This window comes from Pseudophryne corroboree, unplaced genomic scaffold (assembly GCF_028390025.1).
Source record: "Pseudophryne corroboree isolate aPseCor3 unplaced genomic scaffold, aPseCor3.hap2 scaffold_841, whole genome shotgun sequence".
In the NCBI taxonomy this organism is placed as follows: domain Eukaryota; kingdom Metazoa; phylum Chordata; class Amphibia; order Anura; family Myobatrachidae; genus Pseudophryne; species Pseudophryne corroboree.
Window position 1 is genome coordinate 248,178 of NW_026970420.1, and position 19,828 is coordinate 268,005.

General features: G+C 48.9%; 19 non-coding genes and 1 pseudogene across 19 annotated transcripts; all 20 read left to right on the top strand.

Moving 5' to 3' along the window:
- Window positions 1-366: 366 nt before the first annotated feature.
- On the top strand, window positions 367-530 carry LOC135042922 (U1 spliceosomal RNA). The gene has a single exon (XR_010235977.1). It is a non-coding gene; the product is annotated as a U1 spliceosomal RNA (small nuclear RNA).
- Window positions 531-682: 152 nt separating this feature from the next.
- Window positions 683-846, top strand: LOC135042919 (U1 spliceosomal RNA). Its single transcript, XR_010235975.1, has one exon. It is a non-coding gene; the product is annotated as a U1 spliceosomal RNA (small nuclear RNA).
- Window positions 847-1,517: 671 nt separating this feature from the next.
- LOC135042881 (U1 spliceosomal RNA) lies at window positions 1,518-1,681 on the top strand. The gene has a single exon (XR_010235936.1). It is a non-coding gene; the product is annotated as a U1 spliceosomal RNA (small nuclear RNA).
- Window positions 1,682-1,833: 152 nt separating this feature from the next.
- Window positions 1,834-1,996, top strand: LOC135042865 (U1 spliceosomal RNA). The gene has a single exon (XR_010235920.1). It is a non-coding gene; the product is annotated as a U1 spliceosomal RNA (small nuclear RNA).
- A 670-nt stretch (window positions 1,997-2,666) lies between these two features.
- LOC135042904 (U1 spliceosomal RNA) lies at window positions 2,667-2,830 on the top strand. Its single transcript, XR_010235960.1, has one exon. It is a non-coding gene; the product is annotated as a U1 spliceosomal RNA (small nuclear RNA).
- A 152-nt stretch (window positions 2,831-2,982) lies between these two features.
- On the top strand, window positions 2,983-3,145 carry LOC135042917 (U1 spliceosomal RNA). The gene has a single exon (XR_010235973.1). It is a non-coding gene; the product is annotated as a U1 spliceosomal RNA (small nuclear RNA).
- Window positions 3,146-3,819: 674 nt separating this feature from the next.
- LOC135042900 (U1 spliceosomal RNA) lies at window positions 3,820-3,983 on the top strand. Its single transcript, XR_010235956.1, has one exon. It is a non-coding gene; the product is annotated as a U1 spliceosomal RNA (small nuclear RNA).
- A 152-nt stretch (window positions 3,984-4,135) lies between these two features.
- LOC135042907 (U1 spliceosomal RNA) lies at window positions 4,136-4,298 on the top strand. Its single transcript, XR_010235963.1, has one exon. It is a non-coding gene; the product is annotated as a U1 spliceosomal RNA (small nuclear RNA).
- Window positions 4,299-4,972: 674 nt separating this feature from the next.
- Window positions 4,973-5,136, top strand: LOC135042902 (U1 spliceosomal RNA). The gene has a single exon (XR_010235958.1). It is a non-coding gene; the product is annotated as a U1 spliceosomal RNA (small nuclear RNA).
- A 152-nt stretch (window positions 5,137-5,288) lies between these two features.
- Window positions 5,289-5,451, top strand: LOC135042918 (U1 spliceosomal RNA). The gene has a single exon (XR_010235974.1). It is a non-coding gene; the product is annotated as a U1 spliceosomal RNA (small nuclear RNA).
- A 674-nt stretch (window positions 5,452-6,125) lies between these two features.
- Window positions 6,126-6,289, top strand: LOC135042898 (U1 spliceosomal RNA). The gene has a single exon (XR_010235954.1). It is a non-coding gene; the product is annotated as a U1 spliceosomal RNA (small nuclear RNA).
- Window positions 6,290-6,441: 152 nt separating this feature from the next.
- Window positions 6,442-6,604, top strand: LOC135042908 (U1 spliceosomal RNA). Its single transcript, XR_010235964.1, has one exon. It is a non-coding gene; the product is annotated as a U1 spliceosomal RNA (small nuclear RNA).
- Window positions 6,605-7,278: 674 nt separating this feature from the next.
- Window positions 7,279-7,442, top strand: LOC135042891 (U1 spliceosomal RNA). The gene has a single exon (XR_010235947.1). It is a non-coding gene; the product is annotated as a U1 spliceosomal RNA (small nuclear RNA).
- A 152-nt stretch (window positions 7,443-7,594) lies between these two features.
- On the top strand, window positions 7,595-7,757 carry LOC135042912 (U1 spliceosomal RNA). The gene has a single exon (XR_010235968.1). It is a non-coding gene; the product is annotated as a U1 spliceosomal RNA (small nuclear RNA).
- Window positions 7,758-8,425: 668 nt separating this feature from the next.
- On the top strand, window positions 8,426-8,589 carry LOC135042897 (U1 spliceosomal RNA). The gene has a single exon (XR_010235953.1). It is a non-coding gene; the product is annotated as a U1 spliceosomal RNA (small nuclear RNA).
- Window positions 8,590-8,741: 152 nt separating this feature from the next.
- On the top strand, window positions 8,742-8,882 carry LOC135042859 (U1 spliceosomal RNA; annotated as a pseudogene).
- A 694-nt stretch (window positions 8,883-9,576) lies between these two features.
- On the top strand, window positions 9,577-9,740 carry LOC135042895 (U1 spliceosomal RNA). Its single transcript, XR_010235951.1, has one exon. It is a non-coding gene; the product is annotated as a U1 spliceosomal RNA (small nuclear RNA).
- Window positions 9,741-9,892: 152 nt separating this feature from the next.
- LOC135042909 (U1 spliceosomal RNA) lies at window positions 9,893-10,055 on the top strand. The gene has a single exon (XR_010235965.1). It is a non-coding gene; the product is annotated as a U1 spliceosomal RNA (small nuclear RNA).
- A 674-nt stretch (window positions 10,056-10,729) lies between these two features.
- On the top strand, window positions 10,730-10,893 carry LOC135042886 (U1 spliceosomal RNA). Its single transcript, XR_010235942.1, has one exon. It is a non-coding gene; the product is annotated as a U1 spliceosomal RNA (small nuclear RNA).
- Window positions 10,894-11,045: 152 nt separating this feature from the next.
- Window positions 11,046-11,208, top strand: LOC135042911 (U1 spliceosomal RNA). The gene has a single exon (XR_010235967.1). It is a non-coding gene; the product is annotated as a U1 spliceosomal RNA (small nuclear RNA).
- The last annotated feature ends 8,620 nt before the right edge of the window (window positions 11,209-19,828 follow it).

Consider the following 19,828-nt stretch of genomic DNA (forward strand, 5'->3'; position numbering starts at 1 on the left):
GCGAACTAAGGGTCATCCAAGCGCCGCAAAAGGCCGCCATGCCCTGCATACCCCTTTTCTCTTTTCATATGCAGATGAGGGTTCCAGCCAACTTTGGCCCACTGCTTGGATGACATCACCGTATGCAAATCCGTCTTCTGCAGACCTTCCCCCAGGAATGCTTGTACTATTTGTTGCATTTGGTTTGTTGTTTGGGGTGCTTCAGTATTAGGCAGCCTTCTGCTCTCCCATGTTCATCTGAAAATATGTGTTCTTCCTGCAGTTGTTGTCCCCAGATGAGAGTTCCCTTGTGCTGCCTCAGTTGAATCTCCTTTACTTGACAGAGATGTGCCTGAGCAGCGGCCCTCCCCAGCCCTATCCCAAATCATACTTATTTTGCATAGGAGATACCATGGTCATGAAGATTGTTCTCCCAGGGTGAGGTTCATTCATTGCATTCTGGGTATGCTGACCCCTGTGATTTCCCCAAATGTGGGAAACTCGACTGCATTATTTGTGGTAGTGGGGGACTGTGTTTGTGCTTTCCTCTGGTCAGCTCTGGTAAAAGTCAGATTTCTTTGTCTCAGATCTTCCTCTAGCCTTGTTCTCTTTTTGAGAGTTTCCTTGTGCTGCCTCAGTTGGATCTCCTTCACTTGACAGGGGGGTGCCCGAGCAGCGACCCTCCCCAGCTCAAGCCCAACTCCTACTTACCTGCCAGGTGAGATACTATGATCAGGAAGGTGCTTCTCCCAGGGCAAGGCTCACCCATTGCACTCTGGGTGTGCTGCTCCTACGATTTCCCCAAATGTGGGACACTTGATTGCATAATTTGTGTTTCCTCTGGTCGGCTACTCGTATAATTCAGATCTCTTTGTCTCAGGTCTCTCTTTAGCCTAGTTTGCTGTCTGTTTCCACTTCTCTTTTCTTGAGCCCCTGCCTTCTATGCCCTTGTGCACTCTCCTGACTTCTCCTGTCTGCTTACTTTGTGCCTTCCAACGCACAATGCAAACTACAGGTAGTGCTGCAGGGCCAACACCCTTTTACTTGCCTTACAGAGCAGCTCTGGAGCTGTTACAGTGCCCAGCTGCTGCAAGAAATCAGCTTGAATGCTTCAGGGGCTGGGGCATAGCCAACATGAGCCCCACACCGACGGAGGGTGGAGGTGTTTAATGCGAACTAAGGGTCATCCAAGCACCGCAAAAGGCCGCCATGCCCTGCATAACCCTTTTCTCTTTTCATATGCAGATGAGGGTTCCAGCCAACCTTGGCCCACTGCTTGGATGACATCACCGTATGCAAATCCGTCTTCTGCAGACCTTTTCCCAGGAATGCTTGTACTAGTTGTTGCATTTGGTTTGTTGTTTGGGGGTGCTTCAGTATTAGGCAGCCTTCTGCTCTCCCATTTTCATCTGAAAATATGTGTTCTCCCTGCTGTTGTTGTCCCCAGATGAGAGTTCCCTTGTGCTGCCTCAGTTGAATCTCCTTTACTTGACAGAGATGTGCCTGAGCAGCGGCCCTCCCCAGCCCTATCCCAAATCATACTTATTTTGCATAGGAGATACCATTATCATGAAGATTGTTCTCCCAGGGTGAGGTTCATTCATTGCATTCTGGGTATGCTGACCCCTGTGATTTCCCCAAATGTGGGAAACTCGACTGCATTATTTGTGGTAGTGGGGGACTGTGTTTGTGCTTTCCTCTGGTCAGCTCTGGTAAAAGTCAGATTTCTTTGTCTCAGATCTTCCTCTAGCCTTGTTCTTTTTTCGAGAGTTTCCTTGTGCTGCCTCAGATGGATCTCCTTCACTTGGCAGGGGGGTGCCCGAACAGCGACCCTCCCCAGCTCTAGCCCAACTCCTACTTACCTGCCAGGTGAGATACTATGATCAGGAAGGTGCTTCTCCCAGGGCAAGGCTCACCCAATGCACTCTGGGTGTGCTGCTCCTAAGATTTCCCCAAATGTGGGACACTTGATTACATAATTTGTGTTTCCTCTGGTCGGCTCTCGTATAATTCAGATCTCTTTGTCTCAGGTCTCTCTCCAGCCTAGTTTGCTGTCTGTTTCCACTTCTCTTTTCTTGAGCCGCTCCCTTCTATGCCCTTGTGCACTATCCTGACTTCCCCGTCTGCTTACTTTGTGCCTTCCAACGCACAATGCAAACTACAGGTAGTGCTGCAGGGCCCACACCCTTTTACTTGCTTTACAGAGCAGCTCTGGAGCTGTTACAGTGCCCAGCTGCTGCAAGAAATCAGCTTGAATGCTTCAGGGGCTGGGGCATAGCCAACATGAGCCCCACACCGAAGGAGGGTGGAGGTGTTTAATGCGAACTAGGGGTCATCCAAGCGCCGCAAAAGGCCGCCTTGCCCTGCACACCCCTTTTTTATTTTCATATGCAGACGAGGGTTGAAGCCAACTTTGACCCACTGCTTGGATGACATCACCATATGCAAATCCATCTGTGGCAGGCCTTCCCCCAGGAATGCTTGCACTAGTTGTTGCATTTGGTTTGTTGTTTGGGGGTGCTTCAGTATTAGGCAGCCTTCTGCCCTCCCATGTTCATCTGAAAATATATGTTCTCCCTGCAGTTGTTGTCCCAAGATGAGAGTTCCCTTGTGCTGCCTCAGTTGAATCTCCTTTACTTGACAGAGATGTGCATGAGCAGCGGCCCTCCCCAGCCCTATTCCAAATCATACTTATTTTGCATAGGAGATACCATGGTCATGAAGATTTTTCTCCCAGGGTGAGGTTCATTCATTGCATTTTGGGTATGCTGACCGCTGTGATTTCCCCAAATGTGGGAAACTTGACTGCATTATTTGTGGTAGTGGGAGACTGTGTTTGTGCTTTCCTCTGGTCAGCTCTGGTAAAAGTCAGATTTCTTTGTCTCAGATTTTCCTTTAGCCTTGTTCTTCTTTCGAGAGTTCCCTTGTGCTGCCTCAGTTTGATCTCCTTCACTTTACAGGGGGGTACACGAGCAGCGACCCTCCCCAGCTCTAGCCCAACTCCTACTTACCTGCCAGGTGAGATACTATGATCATGAAGGTGCTTCTCCCAGGGCAAGGCTCACCCATTGTACTCTGGGTGTGCTGCTCCTGCGATTTCCCCAAATGTGGGAAACTTGACTGCATAATTTGTGTTTCCCCTGGTCGGCTCTCGTATAATTCAGATCTCTTTGTCTCAGGTCTCTCTCCAGCCTAGTTTGCTGTCTGTTTCCACTTCTCTTTTCTTCAGCCGCTCCCTTCTATACCCTTGTGCACTATCCTGACTTCTCCTCCCGTCTGCTTACTTTGTGCCTTCCAATGCACAATGCAAACTACAGGTAGTGCTGCAGGGCCCACACCCTTTTACTTGCCTTACAGAGCAGCTCTGGAGCTGTTACAGTGCCCAGCTCCTGCAAGAAATCAGCTTGAATGCTTCAGGGGCTGGGGCATAGCCAACATGAGCCCCACACCGAAGGAGGGTGGAGGTGTTTAATGCAAACAAGGGGTCAGACAAGCGCCGCAAAAGGCCACCATGCCCTGCACGCCCCTTTTCTGTTTTCATATGCAGACGAGGGTTGAAGCCAACTTTGACCCACTGCTTGGATGACATCACCATATGCAAATCCATCTGCGGCAGGCCTTCCCCCAGGAATGCTTGCACTAGTTGTTGCATTTGGTTTGTTGTTTGGGGGTGCTTCAGTATTAGGCAGCCTTCTGCCCTCCCATGTTCATCTGAAAATATGTGTTCTCCCTGCAGTTGTTGTCCCCAGATGAGAGTTCCCTTGTGCTGCCTCAGTTGAATCTCCTTAACTTGACAGAGATGTGCCTGAGCAGCGGCCCTCCCCAGCTCTATCCCAAATCATACTTATTTTGCATAGGAGATACCATGGTCATGAAGATTATTCTCCCAGGGTGAGGTTCATTCATTGCATTCTGGGTATGCTGACCCCTGTGATTTCCCCAAATGTGGGAAACTTGACTGCTTTATTTGTGGTAGTGGGGGACTGTGTTTGTGTTTTCCTCTGGTCAGCTCTGGTAAAAGTCAGATTTCTTTGTTTCAGATCTTCCTCTAGCCTTGTTCTTCTTTCGAGAGTTCCCTTGTGCTGCCTCAGTTGGATCTCCTTCACTTGACAGGGGGGTGCCCGAGCAGAGACCCTCCCCAGCTCTAGCCCAACTCCTACTTACCTGCCAGGTGAGATACTATGATCATGAAGGTGCTTCTCCCAGGGCAAGGCTCACCCATTGCACTCTGGGTGTGCTGCCCCTGCGATTTCCCCAAATGTGGGAAACTTGACTGCATAATTTGTGTTTCCCCTGGTCGGCTCTCGTATAATTCAGATCTCTTTGTCTCAGGTCTCTCTCCAGCCTAGTTTGCTGTCTGTTTCCACTTCTCTTTTCTTGAGCCGCTCCCTTCTATGCCCTTGCGCACTATCCTGACTTCTCCTCCTGTCTGCTTACTTTGTGCCTTCCAACGCACAATGCGAACTACAGGTAGTGCTGCAGGGCCCACACCCTTTTACTTGCCTTACAGAGCAGCTCTGGAGCTGTTACAGTGCCCAGCTGCTGCAAGAAATCAGCTTGAATGCTTCAGGGGCTGGGGCATAGCCAACATGAGCCCCACACCAAAGGAGGTTGGAGGTGTTTAATGCAAACTAGGGGTCAGCCAAGCGCCGCAAAAGGCCACCATGCCCTGCACGCCCCTTTTCTCTTTTCATATGCAGACGAGGGTTGAAGCCAACTTTGACCCACTGCTTGGATGACATCACCATATGCAAATCCATCTGCGGCAGGCCTTCCCCCAGGAATGCTTGCACTAGTTGTTGCATTTGGTTTGTTGTTTGGGGGTGCTTCAGTATTAGGCAGCCTTCTGCCCTCCCATGTTCATCTGAAAATATATGTTCTCCCTGCAGTTGTTGTCCCCAGATGAGAGTTCCCTTGTGCTGCCTCAGTTGAATCTCCTTTACTTGATAGAGATGTGCATGAGCAGCGGCCCTCCCCAGCCCTATTCCAAATCATACTTATTTTGCATAGGAGATACCATGGTCATGAAGATTTTTCTCCCAGGGTGAGGTTCATTCATTGCATTTTGGGTATGCTGACCCCTGTGATTTCCCCAAATGTGGGAAACTTGACTGCATTATTTGTGGTAGTGGGAGGCTGTGTTTGTGATTTCTTCTGGTCAGCTCTGGTAAAAGTCAGATTTCTTTGTCTCAGATTTTCCTTTAGCCTTGTTCTTCTTTCGAGAGTTCCCTTGTGCTGCCTCAGTTGGATCTCCTTCACTTTACAGGGGGGTACCCGAGCAGCAACCCTCCCCAGCTCTAGACCAACTCCTACTTACCTGCCAGGTGAGATACTATGATCATGAAGGTGCTTCTCCCAGGGCAAGGCTCACCCATTGTACTCTGGGTGTGCTGCTCCTGCGATTTCCCCAAATGTGGGAAACTTGACTGCATAATTTGTGTTTCCCCTGGTCGGCTCTCGTATAATTCAGATCTCTTTGTCTCAGGTCTCTCTCCAGCCTAGTTTGCTGTCTGTTTCCACTTCTCTTTTCTTCAGCCGCTTCCTTCTATACCCTTGTGCACTATCCTGACTTCTCCTCCCGTCTGCTTACTTTGTGCCTTCCAATGCACAATGCAAACTACAGGTAGTGCTGCAGGGCCCACACCCTTTTACTTGCCTTACAGAGCAGCTCTGGAGCTGTTACAGTGCCCAGCTGCTGCAAGAAATCAGCTTGAATGCTTCAGGGGCTGGGGCATAGCCAACATGAGCCCCACACCGAAGGAGGGTGGAGGTGTTTAATGCAAACTAGGGGTCAGTCAAGCGCCGCAAAAGGCCACCATGCCCTGCACGCCCCTTTTCTGTTTTCATATGCAGACGAGGGTTGAAGCCAACTTTGACCCACTGCTTGGATGACATCACCATATGCAAATCCATCTGCGGCAGGCCTTCCCCCAGGAATGCTTGCACTAGTTGTTGCATTTGGTTTGTTGTTTGGGGGTGCTTCAGTATTAGGCAGCCTTCTGCCCTCCCATGTTCATCTGAAAATATGTGTTCTCCCTGCAGTTGTTGTCCCCAGATGAGAGTTCCCTTGTGCTGCCTCAGTTGAATCTCCTTAACTTGACAGAGATGTGCCTGAGCAGCGGCCCTCCCCAGCTCTATCCCAAATCATACTTATTTTGCATAGGAGATACCATGGTCATGAAGATTATTCTCCCAGGGTGAGGTTCATTCATTGCATTCTGGGTATGCTGACCCCTGTGATTTCCCCAAATGTGGGAAACTCGACTGCTTTATTTGTGGTAGTGGGGGACTGTGTTTGTGTTTTCTTCTGGTCAGCTCTGGTAAAAGTCAGATTTCTTTGTTTCAGATCTTCCTCTAGCCTTGTTCTTCTTTTGAGAGTTCCCTTGTGCTGCCTCAGTTGGATCTCCTTCTCTTAACAGGGGGGTGCCCGAGCAGCGACCCTCCCCAGCTCTAGCCCAACTCCTACTTACCTGCCAGGTGAGATACTATGATCATGAAGGTGCTTCTCCCAGGGCAAGGCTCACCCATTGCACTCTGGGTGTGCTGCCCCTGCGATTTCCCCAAATGTGGGAAACTTGACTGCATAATTTGTGTTTCCCCTGGTCGGCTCTCGTATAATTCAGATCTCTTTGTCTCAGATCTCTCTACAGCCTAGTTTGCTGTCTGTTTCCACTTCTCTTTTCTTCAGCCGCTCCCTTCTATACCCTTGTGCACTATCCTGACTTCTCCTCCCGTCTGCTTACTTTGTGCCTTCCAATGTACAATGCAAACTACAGGTAGTGCTGCAGGGCCCACACCCTTTTACTTGCCTTACAGAGCAGCTCTGGAGCTGTTACAGTGCCCAGCTGCTGCAAGAAATCTGCTTGAATGCTTCAGGGGATGGGGCATGGCCAACATGAGCCCCACACCAAAGGAGGGTGGAGGTGTTTAATGCGAACTAGGGGTCATCCAAGCACCGCAAAAGGCCGCCATGCCCTGCACGCCCCTTTTCTCTTTTCATATGCAGATGAGGGTTGAAGCCAACTTTGACCAACTGCTTGGATGACATCACCGTATGCAAATCCGTCTTCTGCAGAACTTCCCCCAGGAATGCTTGCACTAGTTGTTGCATTTGGTTTGTTGTTTGGGGGTGCTTCAGTATTAGGCAGCCTTCTGCCCTCCCATGTTCATCTAAAAATATGTGTTCTCCCTGCAGTTGTTGTCCCCAGATGAGAGTTCCCTTGTGCTGCCTCAGTTGAATCTCCTTTACTTGACAGAGATGTGCATGAGCAGCGGCCCTCCCCAGCCCTATTCCAAATCATACTTATTTTGCATAGGAGATACCATGGTCATGAAGATTGTTCTCTCAGGGTGAGGTTCATTCATTGCATTTTGGGTATGCTGACCCCTGTGATTTCCCCAAATGTGGGAAACTTGACTGCATTATTTGTGGTAGTGGGGGACTGTGTTTGTGCTTTCCTCTGGTCAGCTCTGGTAAAAGTCAGATTTCTTTGTCTCTTATTGTATTCTAGCCTTGTTCTTCTTTCGAGAGTTCCCTTGTGCTGCCTCAGTTGGATCTCCTTCACTTGACAGGGGGGTACCCGAGCAGCGACCCTCCCCAGCTCTAGCCCAAATCCTACTTACCTGCCAGGTGAGATACTATGATCATGAAGGTGCTTCTCCCAGGGCAAGGCTCACCCATTGCACTCTGGGTGTGCTGCTCCTGCGATTTCCCCAAATGTGGGAAACTTGACTGCATAATTTGTGTTTCCCCTGGTCGGCTCTCGTATAATTCAGATCTCTTTGTCTCAGGTCTCTCTCCAGCCTAGTTTGCTGTCTGTTTCCACTTCTTTTTTCTTGAGCCGCTCCCTTCTATGCCCTTGCGCACTATCCTGACTTCTCCTCCTCTCTGCTTACTTTGTGCCTTCCAACGCACAATGCGAACTACAGGTAGTGCACCCACACCCTTTTACTTGCCTTACAGAGCAGCTCTGGAGCTGTTACAGTGCCCAGCTGCTGCAAGAAATCAGCTTGAATGCTTCAGGGGCTGGGGCATAGCCAACATGAGCCCCACACCGAAGGAGGGTGGAGGTGTTTAATGCGAACTAGGGGTCATCCAAGCGCCGCAAAAGGCCGCCATGCCCTGCACGCCCCTTTTCTCTTTTCATATGCAGACGAGGGTTGAAGCCAACTTTGACCCACTGCTTGGATGACATCACCATATGCAAATCCGTCTTCTGCAGAACTTCCCCCAGGAATGCTTGTACTAGTTGTTGCATTTGGTTTGTTGTTTGGGGGTGCTTCAGTATTAGGCAGCCTTCTGCCCTCCCATGTTCATCTGAAAATATGTGTTCTCCCTGCAGTTGTTGTCCCCAGATGAGAGTTCCCTTGTGCTGCCTCAGTTGAATCTCCTTTACTTGACAGAGATGTGCATGAGCAGCGGCCCTCCCCAGCCCTATTCCAAATCATACTTATTTTGCATAGGAGATACCATGGTCATGAAGATTGTTCTCCCAGGGTGAGGTTCATTCATTGCATTCTGGGTATGCTGACCTCTGTGATTTCCCCAAATGTGGGAAACGCGACTGCTTTATTTGTGGTAGTGGGGGACTGTGTTTGTGTTTTCCCCTGGTCAGCTCTGGTAAAAGTCAGATTTCTTTGTTTCAGATCTTCCTCTAGCCTTGTTCTTCTTTCGAGAGTTCCCTTGTGCTGCCTCAGTTGGATCTCCTTCACTTGACAGGGGGGTGCCCGAGCAGCGACCCTCCCCAGCTCTAGCCCAACTCCTACTTACCTGCCAGGTGAGATACTATGATCATGAAGGTGCTTCTCCCAGGGCAAGGCCCACCATTGCACTCTGGGTGTGCTGCCCCTGCGATTTCCCCAAATGTGGGAAACTTGACTGCATAATTTGTGTTTCCCCTGGTCGGCTCTCGTATAATTTAGATCTCTTTGTCTCAGGTCTCTCTCCAGCCTAGTTTGCTGTCTGTTTCCACTTCTTTTTTCTTGAGCCCCTCCCATCTATACCCTTGTGCACTATCCTGACTTCTCCTCCCGTCTGCTTACTTTGTGCCTTCCAATGCACAATGCAAACTACAGGTAGTGCTGCAGGGCCCACACCCTTTTACTTGCCTTACAGAGCAGCTCTGGAGCTGTTACAGTGCCCAGCTGCTGCAAGAAATCAGCTTGAATGCTTCAGGGGCTGGGGCATAGCCAACATGAGCCCCACACCGAAGGAGGGTGGAGGTGTTTAATGCAAACTAGGGGTCAGCCAAGCGCCGCAAAAGGCCACCATGCCCTGCACGCCCCTTTTCTCTTTTCATATGCAGACGAGGGTTGAAGCCAACTTTGACCCACTGCTTGGATGACATCACCATATGCAAATCCATCTGCGGCAGGCCTTCCCCCAGGAATGCTTGCACTAGTTGTTGCATTTGGTTTGTTGTTTGGGGGTGCTTCAGTATTAGGCAGCCTTCTGCCCTCCATGTTCATCTGAAAATATGTGTTCTCCCTGCAGTTGTTATCCCCAGATGAGAGTTCCCTTGTGCTGCCTCAGTTGAATCTCCTTTACTTGACAGAGATGTGCCTGAGCAGCGGCCCTCCCCAGCTCTATCCCAAATCATACTTATTTTGCATAGGAGATACCATGGTCATGAAGATTATTCTCCCAGGGTGAGGTTCATTCATTGCATTCTGGGTATGCTGACCCCTGTGATTTCCCCAAATGTGGGAAACTCGACTGCTTTATTTGTGGTAGTGGGGGACTGTGTTTGTGTTTTCCTCTGGTCAGCTCTGGTAAAAGTCAGATTTCTTTGTTTCAGATCTTCCTCTAGCCTTGTTCTTCTTTCGAGAGTTCCCTTGTGCTGCCTCAGTTGGATCTCCTTCACTTGACAGGGGGGTGCCCGAGCAGCGACCCTCCCCAGCTCTAGCCCAACTCCTACTTACCTGCCAGGTGAGATACTATGATCATGAAGGTGCTTCTCCCAGGGCAAGGCTCACCCATTGCACTCTGGGTGTGCTGCCCCTGCGATTTCCCCAAATGTGGGAAACTTGACTGCATAATTTGTGTTTCCCCTGGTCGGCTCTCGTATAATTCAGATCTCTTTGTCTCAGGTCTCTCTCCAGCCTAGTTTGCTGTCTGTTTCCACTTCTCTTTTCTTTAGCCGCTCCCTTCTATACCCTTGTGCACTATCCTGACTTCTCCTCCCGTCTGCTTACTTTGTGCCTTCCAATGCACAATGCAAACTACAGGTAGTGCTGCAGGGCCCACACCCTTTTACTTGCCTTACAGAGCAGCTCTGGAGCTGTTACAGTGCCCAGCTGCTGCAAGAAATCAGCTTGAATGCTTCAGGGGATGGGGCATGGCCAACATGAGCCCCACACCAAAGGAGGGTGGAGGAGTTTAATGCGAACTAGGGGTCATCCAAGCACCGCAAAAGGCCGCCAAGCCCTGCACGCCCCTTTTCTCTTTTCATATGCAGATGAGGGTTGAAGCCAACTTTGACCCACTGCTTGGATGACATCACCGTATGCAAATCCGTCTTCTGCAGAACTTCCCCCAGGAATGCTTGCACTAGTTGTTGCATTTGGTTTGTTGTTTGGGGGTGCTTCAGTATTAGGCAGCCTTCTGCCCTCCCATGTTCATCTGAAAATATGTGTTCTCCCTGCAGTTGTTGTCCCCAGATGAGAGTTCCCTTGTGCTGCCTCAGTTGAATCTCCTTTACTTGACAGAGATGTGCCTGAGCAGCGGCCCTCCCCAGCCCTATTCCAAATCATACTTATTTTGCATAGGAGATACCATGGTCATGAAGATTGTTCTCCCAGGGTGAGGTTCATTCATTGCATTTTGGGTATGCTGACCCCTGTGATTTCCCCAAATGTGGGAAATTTGACTGCATTATTTTTGGTAGTGGGGGACTGTGTTTGTGCTTTCCTCTGGTCAGCTCTGGTAAAAGTCAGATTTCTTTGTCTCAGATTTTCCTCTAGCCTTGTTCTTCTTTCGAGAGTTCCCTTGTGCTGCCTCAGTTGGATCTCCTTCACTTTACAGGGGGGTACCCGAGCAGCGACCCTCCCCAGCTCTAGCCCAACTCCTACTTACCTGCCAGGTGAGATACTATGATCATGAAGGTGCTTCTCCCAGGGCAAGGCTCACCCATTGCACTCTGGGTGTGCTGCCCCTGCGATTTCCCCAAATGTGGGAAACTTGACTGCATAATTTGTGTTTCCCCTGGTCGGCTCTCGTATAATTCAGATCTCTTTGTCTCAGGTCTCTCTCCAGCCTAGTTTGCTGTCTGTTTCCACTTCTCTTTTCTTGAGCCGCTCCCTTCTATGCCCTTGCGCACTATCCTGACTTATCCTCCTGTCTGCTTACTTTGTGCCTTCAAACGCACAATGCGAACTACAGGTAGTGCTGCAGGGCCCACACCCTTTTAGTTGCCTTACAGAGCAGCTCTGGAGCTGTTACAGTGCCCAGCTGCTGCAAGAAATCAGCTTGAATGCTTCAGGGGCTGGGGCAGAGCCAACATGAGCCCCACACAAAAGGAGGGTGGGGGTGTTTAATGCGAACTAAGGGTCATCCAAGCACCGCAAAAGGCCGCCATGCCCTGCATGCCCCTTTTCTCTTTTCATATGCAGATGAGGGTTCCAGCCAACTTTGGCCCACTGCTTGGATGACATCACCGTATGCAAATCCGTCTTCTGCAGACCTTCCCCCAGGAATGCTTGTACTAGTTGTTGCATATGGTTTGATATTTGATGGTGCTTCAGTATTAGGCAGCCTTCCGCCCTCCCATGTTCATCTGAAAAGATGTGGTCTCCCTGCAGTTGTTGTCCCCAGACGAAAGTTCCCTTGTGCTTCCTCAGTTGAATCTCCTTAACTTGACGGGGGAGGGGCTGCCCGAGCAGCCACCCTCCCCAGCCCTATCCCAACTCATACTTATTTTGCATATGAGATCTCTTGATCATGAAGATTGTTCTCACAGGGTGAGGTTCATCCATTATATTTTAAAATAGGAAGGTACAAATTACATATTTGAATTGCATCTATGTGTTGGATTCAAATGTCCCCCCCACCTTCCTTTCTCAATTGTGCCCGTCAGCAGCTATTCTAAGGTTGCTGCCAATGGGTGTGACACATTAATTTCTTCTGTGGGGTACACTGGACTCCACAAGGATTCACATTGGGGTGTAGAGTAGGATCTTGATCTGAGGCACCAACCGGCTCAAAGCTTTTGACTGTTCCCAAGAAGCTCAGTGCATTCTCCTCTATAACCCCGCTTCCATGAACAGGGAGCTCAGTTTGTAGTTGGTGCCTTCAGTAGCAGGCCACTTAACAGGGGCCTGCCTCAGGCAGCCTATTCTTAGCTATTAATTTTGACAAGAAAAGAAGAACTTGTTTTATGAGAATCTACAAGGGCTGCAGCAGGCTAGGTCTAATAGACATCTTTACTGCAGCTTCATCACTCCCAGCGGCGCTGTATACTCCCGTGCCCTGGTTGCTGGGTCACTGCAGCGGAGGCTCCGGTTTCTTCCTAAGGTCAGTCACACACACACCGCCCTTCCGGATCACGAGGCCGCTGATGAAGGGGAGCGTGGCCGTAGGGGGTGGACCGTGTGCGCACTGGCGTGGACACTGATTACTGGGCAGCCGCTCCACTAGCCACCAGGTACAGTTAAGGAGCACAGGTCTGGGGGTTTTTCTCCTATATTAAACCAATTTTGTACTGCCCGCAGCGCATTGTGATAGGTAATAGGGCCTGATTCAGGTTGGATTGCAATCACAATAAGCGATCCAACTGCAAAAATTGCTAAGAGCATACGCATGTGCCTGCATTTTCTGCGGCACCCCGCAGAGAATGCGATCGCCTCTGCCTGTCAATCGGGGCAGGGGGGGAGAGGGGGGTCAGCAACACTCCATTTCCAAGTCAGGGATGGAGCGGTGCGGGGGCAAGGCTTCAAAATGGGGTCTGCAATGGAGGAGACACAGGGGGCGTGGTCACAGCGGCTGTATGACATCACATTCAGCCGCTGTGATCACAAAAATGGTGGCGGCTTCCTGCGCGCACATACAGTCTGCACCAGCAGGAGGCTACACCATTTTTTATGATCACGCTGAACTGCAGTGCGACTGCAATTACAGCATGGTCAAGAAGGGAGGCGTCATGCTGGGTGGCCATTAGAGATGAGCGGGTTCGGTTCCTCGGAATCCGAACCCGCCCGAACTTCACCCTTTTTTGCACGGGTCGGAGCAGACTCGGATCCTCCCGCCTTGCTCGGTTATCCCGAGCGTGCCCGAACGTCATCATCCCGCTGTCGGATTCTCACGAGACTCGGATTCTATATAAGGAGCCGCGCGTCGCCGCCATTTTCACACGTGCATTGAGATTGATAGGGAGAGGACGTGGCTGGCGTCCTCTCCGTTTAGATTAGAAGATAGAGACGAGTGACATTTGATTTACTACTAATTTGGGGAGCAGTTGAACTTGTCAGGAGTACTCAGTAGTGCAGAGTTTTGCTGATAGTGACCACCAGTTTTATTATTTATAATCCGTTCTCTGCCTGAAAAAAAACGATACACATACCATATATGTGCTCAGCCTCAGTGTGCTGCATGATATATCATCTATGTATATCTGACTGTGCTGAGTGCTCACTGCTCACACAGCTTAATTGTGGGGGAGACTGGGGAGCAGTTATAGCAGGAGTACAGTGCACACTTTTGCTGCCAGTGTGACCACCAGTATATTGTCTGCCTGAAAAAGTTAAACACTCCTGTGGTGTTTTTTTTTTTATTCTATAAACGCATTCTGCTGACAGTGTCCAGCAGGTCGGTCATACATTATATTATATAAATATTTACCTGCAGTAGTGTTATATTTTTTTTTCATCTCTATCATCTTTATCATCTCTATATTAGCAGACGCAGTACGGTAGTCCACGGCTGTGGCTATCTCTGTGTCGTCAGTGCTCGTCCATAATTGTATACCTACCTACCTGTGGTGGGTTTTTTTTTTCTATCTTCTTCATACTAGTAGTTTAGGAGTCTGCTGACAGTGTCCACCAGGTCCATCATTATATTATATACCTACAGTAGTAATATATTTATTATATTATCTATACTAGCAGACGCAGTACGGTAGTCCACGGCTGTGGCTATCTCTGTGTCGTCAGTGCTCGTCCATAATTGTATACCTACCTGTGGTGGGGTGTTTTTTTCCTATCTTCTTCATACTAGTAGTTTAGGAGTCTGCTGACAGTGTCCACCAGGTCCGTCATTATATTATATACCTACAGTAGTAATATATTTAGTATATTATCTATACTAGCAGACGCAGTACGGTAGTCCACGGCTGTACCTACCTCTGTGTCGTCACTCGTCCATAATTGTATACCTAACTGTGGTGGGGTTTTTTTTTCTATCTTCTTCATACTAGTAGTTTAGGAGTCTGCTGACAGTGTCCACCAGGTCCGTCATTATATTATATACCTACAGTAGTAATATATTTAGTATATTATCTATACTAGCAGACGCAGTACTGTAGTCCACGGCTGTACCTACCTCTGTGTCGTCACTCGTCCATAATTGTATACCTACCTGTGGTGGGGTTTTTTTTTCTATCTTCTTCATACTAGTAGTTTAGCAGTCTGCTGACAGTGTCCACCAGGTCCGTCATTATATTATATACCTACAGTAGTAATATATTTAGTATATTATCTATGCTAGCAGACGCAGTACGGTAGGCCACGGCTGTGGCTATCTCTGTGTCGTCAGTGCTCGTCCATAATTGTATACCTACCTACCTGTGGTGGGTTTTTTTTTCTATCTTCTTCATACTAGTAGTTTAGGAGTCTGCTGACAGTGTCCACCAGGTCCGTCATTATATTATATACCTACAGTAGTAATATATTTAGTATATTATCTATACTAGCAGACGCAGTACGGTAGTCCACGGCTGTACCTACCTCTGTGTCGTCACTCGTCCATAATTGTATACCTACCTGTGGTGAAGTTTTTTTTCTATCTTCTTCATACTAGTAGTTTAGCAGTCTGCTGACAGTGTCCACCAGGTCCGTCATTACATTATATATACCTACAGTAGTTATATATATTTTTTTTTATATCATTAATTATCATCTCTATACTAGCAGACGCAGTACGGTAGGCCACGGCTGTGGCTATCTCTGTGTCGTCAGTGCTCGTCCATAATTGTATACCTACCTACCTGTGGTGGGTTTTTTTTTTCTATCTTCATCATACTAGTAGTTTAGCAGTCTGCTGACAGTGTCCACCAGGTCCGTCATTATATAATATATACCTACAGCAGTTATATATATATTTTTTTTATATCATTAATTATCATCTCTATACTAGCAGACGCAGTACGGTAGTCCACGGCTGTAGCTACCTCTGTGTCGTCAGTCACTCGTCATCCATAAGTATACTAGTATCCATCCATCTCCATTGTTTACCTGAGGTGCCTTTTAGTTGTGCCTATTAAAATATGGAGAACAAAAATGTTGAGGTTCCAAAAATAGGGAAAGATCAAGATCCACTTCCACCTCGTGCTGAAGCTGCTGCCACTAGTCATGGCCGAGACGATGAAATTCCATCAACGTCGTCTGCCGAGGCCGATGCCCAATGTCATAGTACAGAGCATGTAAAATTCAAAACACAAAAGATCAGTAAAAAAAAGGACTCAAAAATCTAAATAAAAATCGTCGGAGGAGAAGCGTAAACTTGCCAATATGCCATTTACCACACGGAGTGGCAAGGAACGGCTGAGGCCCTGGCCTATGTTCATGGCTAGTGGTTCAGCTTCACATGAGGATGGAAGCACTCAGCCTCTCGCTAGAAAAATGAAAAGACTTAAGCTGGCAAAAGCACAGCAAAGAACTGTGCGTTCTTCAAAATCACAAATCCACAAGGAGAGTCCAATTGTGTCGGTTGCGATGCCTGACCTTCCCAACACTGGACGTGAAGAGCATGCACCTTCCACCATTTGCACACCCCCTGCAAGTGCTGGAAGGAGCACCCGCAGTCCAGTTCCTGATAGTCAGATTGAAGATGTCAGTGTTGAAGTACACCAGGATGAGGAGGATATGGGTGTTGCTGGCGCTGGGGAGGTGAGGTGGTTTGTTTAAGTCAGGCACCCGGGGAGACACCTGTTGTCCGTGGGAGGAATATGGCCATTGACATGCCTGGTGAAAATACAAAAAAAAACTGCTCTTCGGTGTGGAAGTATTTCAACAGAAATGCGAACAACAGGTGTCAAGCCGTGTGTTGCCTTTGTCAAGCTGTAATAAGTAGGGGTAAGGACGTTAACCACCTCGGAACATCCTCCCTTATACGTCACCTGCAGCGCATTCATCATAAGTCAGTGACAAGTTCAAAAACTTTGGGCGACAGCGGAAGCAGTCCACTGACCAGTAAATCCCTTCCTCTTGTAACCAAGCTCACGCAAACCACCCCACCAACTCCCTCAGTGTCAATTTCCTCCTTCCCCAGGAATGCCAATAGTCCTGCAGGCCATGTCACTGGCAATTCTGACGAGTTCTCTCCTGCCTGGGATTCCTCCGATGCATCCTTGAGTGTAACGCCTACTGCTGCTGGCGCTGCTGTTGTTGCTGCTGGGAGTCGATGGTCATCCCAGAGGGGAAGTCGTAAGACCACTTTTACTACTTCCACCAAGCAATTGACTGTCCAACAGTCCTTTGCAAGGAAGATGAAATATCACAGCAGTCATCCTGCTGCAAAGCGGATAACTGAGGCCTTGGCATCCTGGGCGGTGAGAAACGTGGTTCCGGTATCCATCATTACTTCAGAGCCAACTATAGACTTGATTGAGGTACTGTGTCCCCGGTACCAAATACCATCTAGGTTCCATTTCTCTAGGCAGGCGATACCGAAAATGTACACAGACCTCAGAAAAAGACTCACCAGTGTCCTAAAAAATGCAGTTGTACCCAATGTCCACTTAACCACGGACATGTGGACAAATGGGGCAGGGCAGACTCAGGACTATATGACTGTGACAGCCCACTGGGTAGATGTATTGACTCCCGCCGCAAGAACAGCAGCGGCGGCACCAGTAGCAGCATCTCGCAAACGCCAACTCTTTCCTAGGCAGGCTACGCTTTGTATCACCGCTTTCCAGAATACGCACACAGCTGAAAACCTCTTACGGCAACTGAGGAAGATCATCGTAGAATGGCTTACCCCAATTGGACTCTCCTGTGGATTTGTGGCATCGGACAACGCCAGCAATATTGTGCGTGCATTATATCTGGGCAAATTCCAGCACGTCCCATGTTTTGCACATACCTTGAATTTGGTGGTGCAGAATTATTTAAAAAACGACAGGGGTGTGCAAGAGATGCTGTCGGTGGCCAGAAGAATTGCGGGACACTTTCGGCGTACAGGCACCACGTACAGAAGACTGGAGCAACACCAAAAACGCCTGAACCTGCCCTGCCATCATCTGAAGCAAGAAGTGGTAACGAGGTGGAATTCAACCCTCTATATGCTTCAGAGGATGGAGGAGCAGCAAAAGGCCATTCAAGCCTATACATCTGACCACGATATAGGAGGTGGAATGCACCTGTCTCAAGCGCAGTGGAGAATGATTTCAACGTTGTGCAAGGTTCTGCAACCTTTTGAACTTGCCACATGTGAAGTCAGTTCAGACACTGCCAGCCTGAGTCAGGTCATTCCCGTCATCAGGCTTTTGCAGAAGAAGCTGGAGACATTGAAGGAGGAGCTAAGACAGAGCGATTCCGCTAGGCATGTGGGACTTGTGGATGGAGCCCTTCATTCGCTTAACCAGGATTCACGGGTGGTCAATCTGTTGAAATCAGAGCACTACATTTTGGCCACCGTGCTCGATCCTAGATTTAAAACCTACGTTGTATCTCTCTTTCCGGCAGACACAAGTCTGCAGGGGTTCAAAGACCTGCTGGTGAGAAAATTATCAAGTCAAGTGGAACTTGATCGGTCAACAGCTCCTCCTTCACATTCTCCCGCAATTGGGGGTGCGAGGAAAAGGCTCAGAATTCCGAGCCCACCCGCTGGCGGTGATGCAGGGCAGTCTGGAGCGACTGCTGATGCTGACATCTGGTCCGGACTGAAGGACCTGCCAACGATTACGGACATGACGTCTACTGTCACTGCATATGATTCTCTCACCATTGAAAGAATGGTGGAGGATTATATGAGTGACCGCATCCAAGTAGGCACGTCAGACAGTCCGTACGTATACTGGCAGGAAAAAGAGGCAATTTGGAGGCCCTTGCACAAACTGGCTTTATTCTACCTAAGTTGCCCTCCCACAAGTAGTACTCCGAAAGAGTGTTTAGTGCCGCCGCTCACCTTGTCAGCAATCGGCGTACGAGGTTACTTCCAGAAAATGTGGAGAAGATGATGTTCATTAAAATGAATTATAATCAATTGCTCCGTGGAGACATTGACCAGCAGCAATTGCCTCCACAAAGTACACAGGGAGCTGAGATGGTAGATTCCAGTGGGGACGAATTGATAATCTGTGAGGAGGGGGATGTACACGGTGATGAATCGGAGGATGATGATGAGGTGGACATCTTGCCTCTGTAGAGCCAGTTTGTGCAAGGAGAGATTAATTGCTTCTTTTTTGGTGGGGGTCCAAACCAACCCGTCATTTCAGTCACAGTCGTGTGGCAGACCCTGTCACTGAAATGATGGGTTGGTTAAAGTGTGCATGTCCTGTTTATACAACATAAGGGTGGGTGGGAGTGCCCAAGGACAATTCCATCTTGCACCTCTTTTTTCTTTCATTTTTCTTTGCGTCATGTGCTGTTTGGGGAGTGTTTTTTGGAAGGGCCATCCTGCGTGACACTGCAGTGCCACTCCTAGATGGGCCAGGTGTTTGTGTCGGCCACTTGGGTCGCTGAGCTTAGTCACACAGCTACCTCATTGCGCCTCTTTTTTTCTTTGCGTCATGTGCTGTTTGGGGAGTGTTTTTTGGAAGGGCCATCCTGCGTGACACTGCAGTGACACTCCTAGATGGGCCAGGTGTTTGTGTCGGCCACTTGGGTCGCTGAGCTTAGTCACACAGCTACCTCATTGCGCCTCTTTTTTTCTTTGCGTCATGTGCTGTTTGGGGAGTGTTTTTTGGAAGGGCCATCCTGCGTGACACTGCAGTGCCACTCCTAGATGGGCCAGGTGTTTGTGTCGGCCACTTGGGTCGCTGAGCTTAGTCACACAGCTACCTCATTGCGCCTCTTTTTTTCTTTGCGTCATGTGCTGTTTGGGGAGTGTTTTTGGAAGGGCCATCCTGCGTGACACTGCAGTGCCACTCCTAGATGGGCCAGGTGTTTGTGTCGGCCACTTGGGTCGCTGAGCTTAGTCACACAGCTACCTCATTGCGCCTCTTTTTTTCTTTGCGTCATGTGCTGTTTGGGGAGTGTTTTTTGGAAGGGCCATCCTGCGTGACACTGCAGTGCCACTCCTAGATGGGCCAGGTGTTTGTGTCGGCCACTTGGGTCGCTGAGCTTAGTCACACAGCTACCTCATTGCGCCTCTTTTTTTCTTTGCGTCATGTGCTGTTTGGGGAGTGTTTTTTGGAAGGGCTATCCTGCGTGACACTGCAGTGCCACTCCTAGATGGGCCAGGTGTTTGTGTCGGCCACTTGGGTCGCTGAGCTTAGTCATCCAGCGACCTCGGTGCAAATTTTAGGACTAAAAATAATATTGTGAGGTGTAAGGTGTTAAGAATAGACTGAAAATGAGTGGAAATTATGGTTATTGAGGTTAATAATACTTTGGGATCAAAATGACTCCCAAATTCTATGAACAAGGGAAAATGTCATCATCCCGCTGTCGGATTCTCGCGAGATTCGGATTC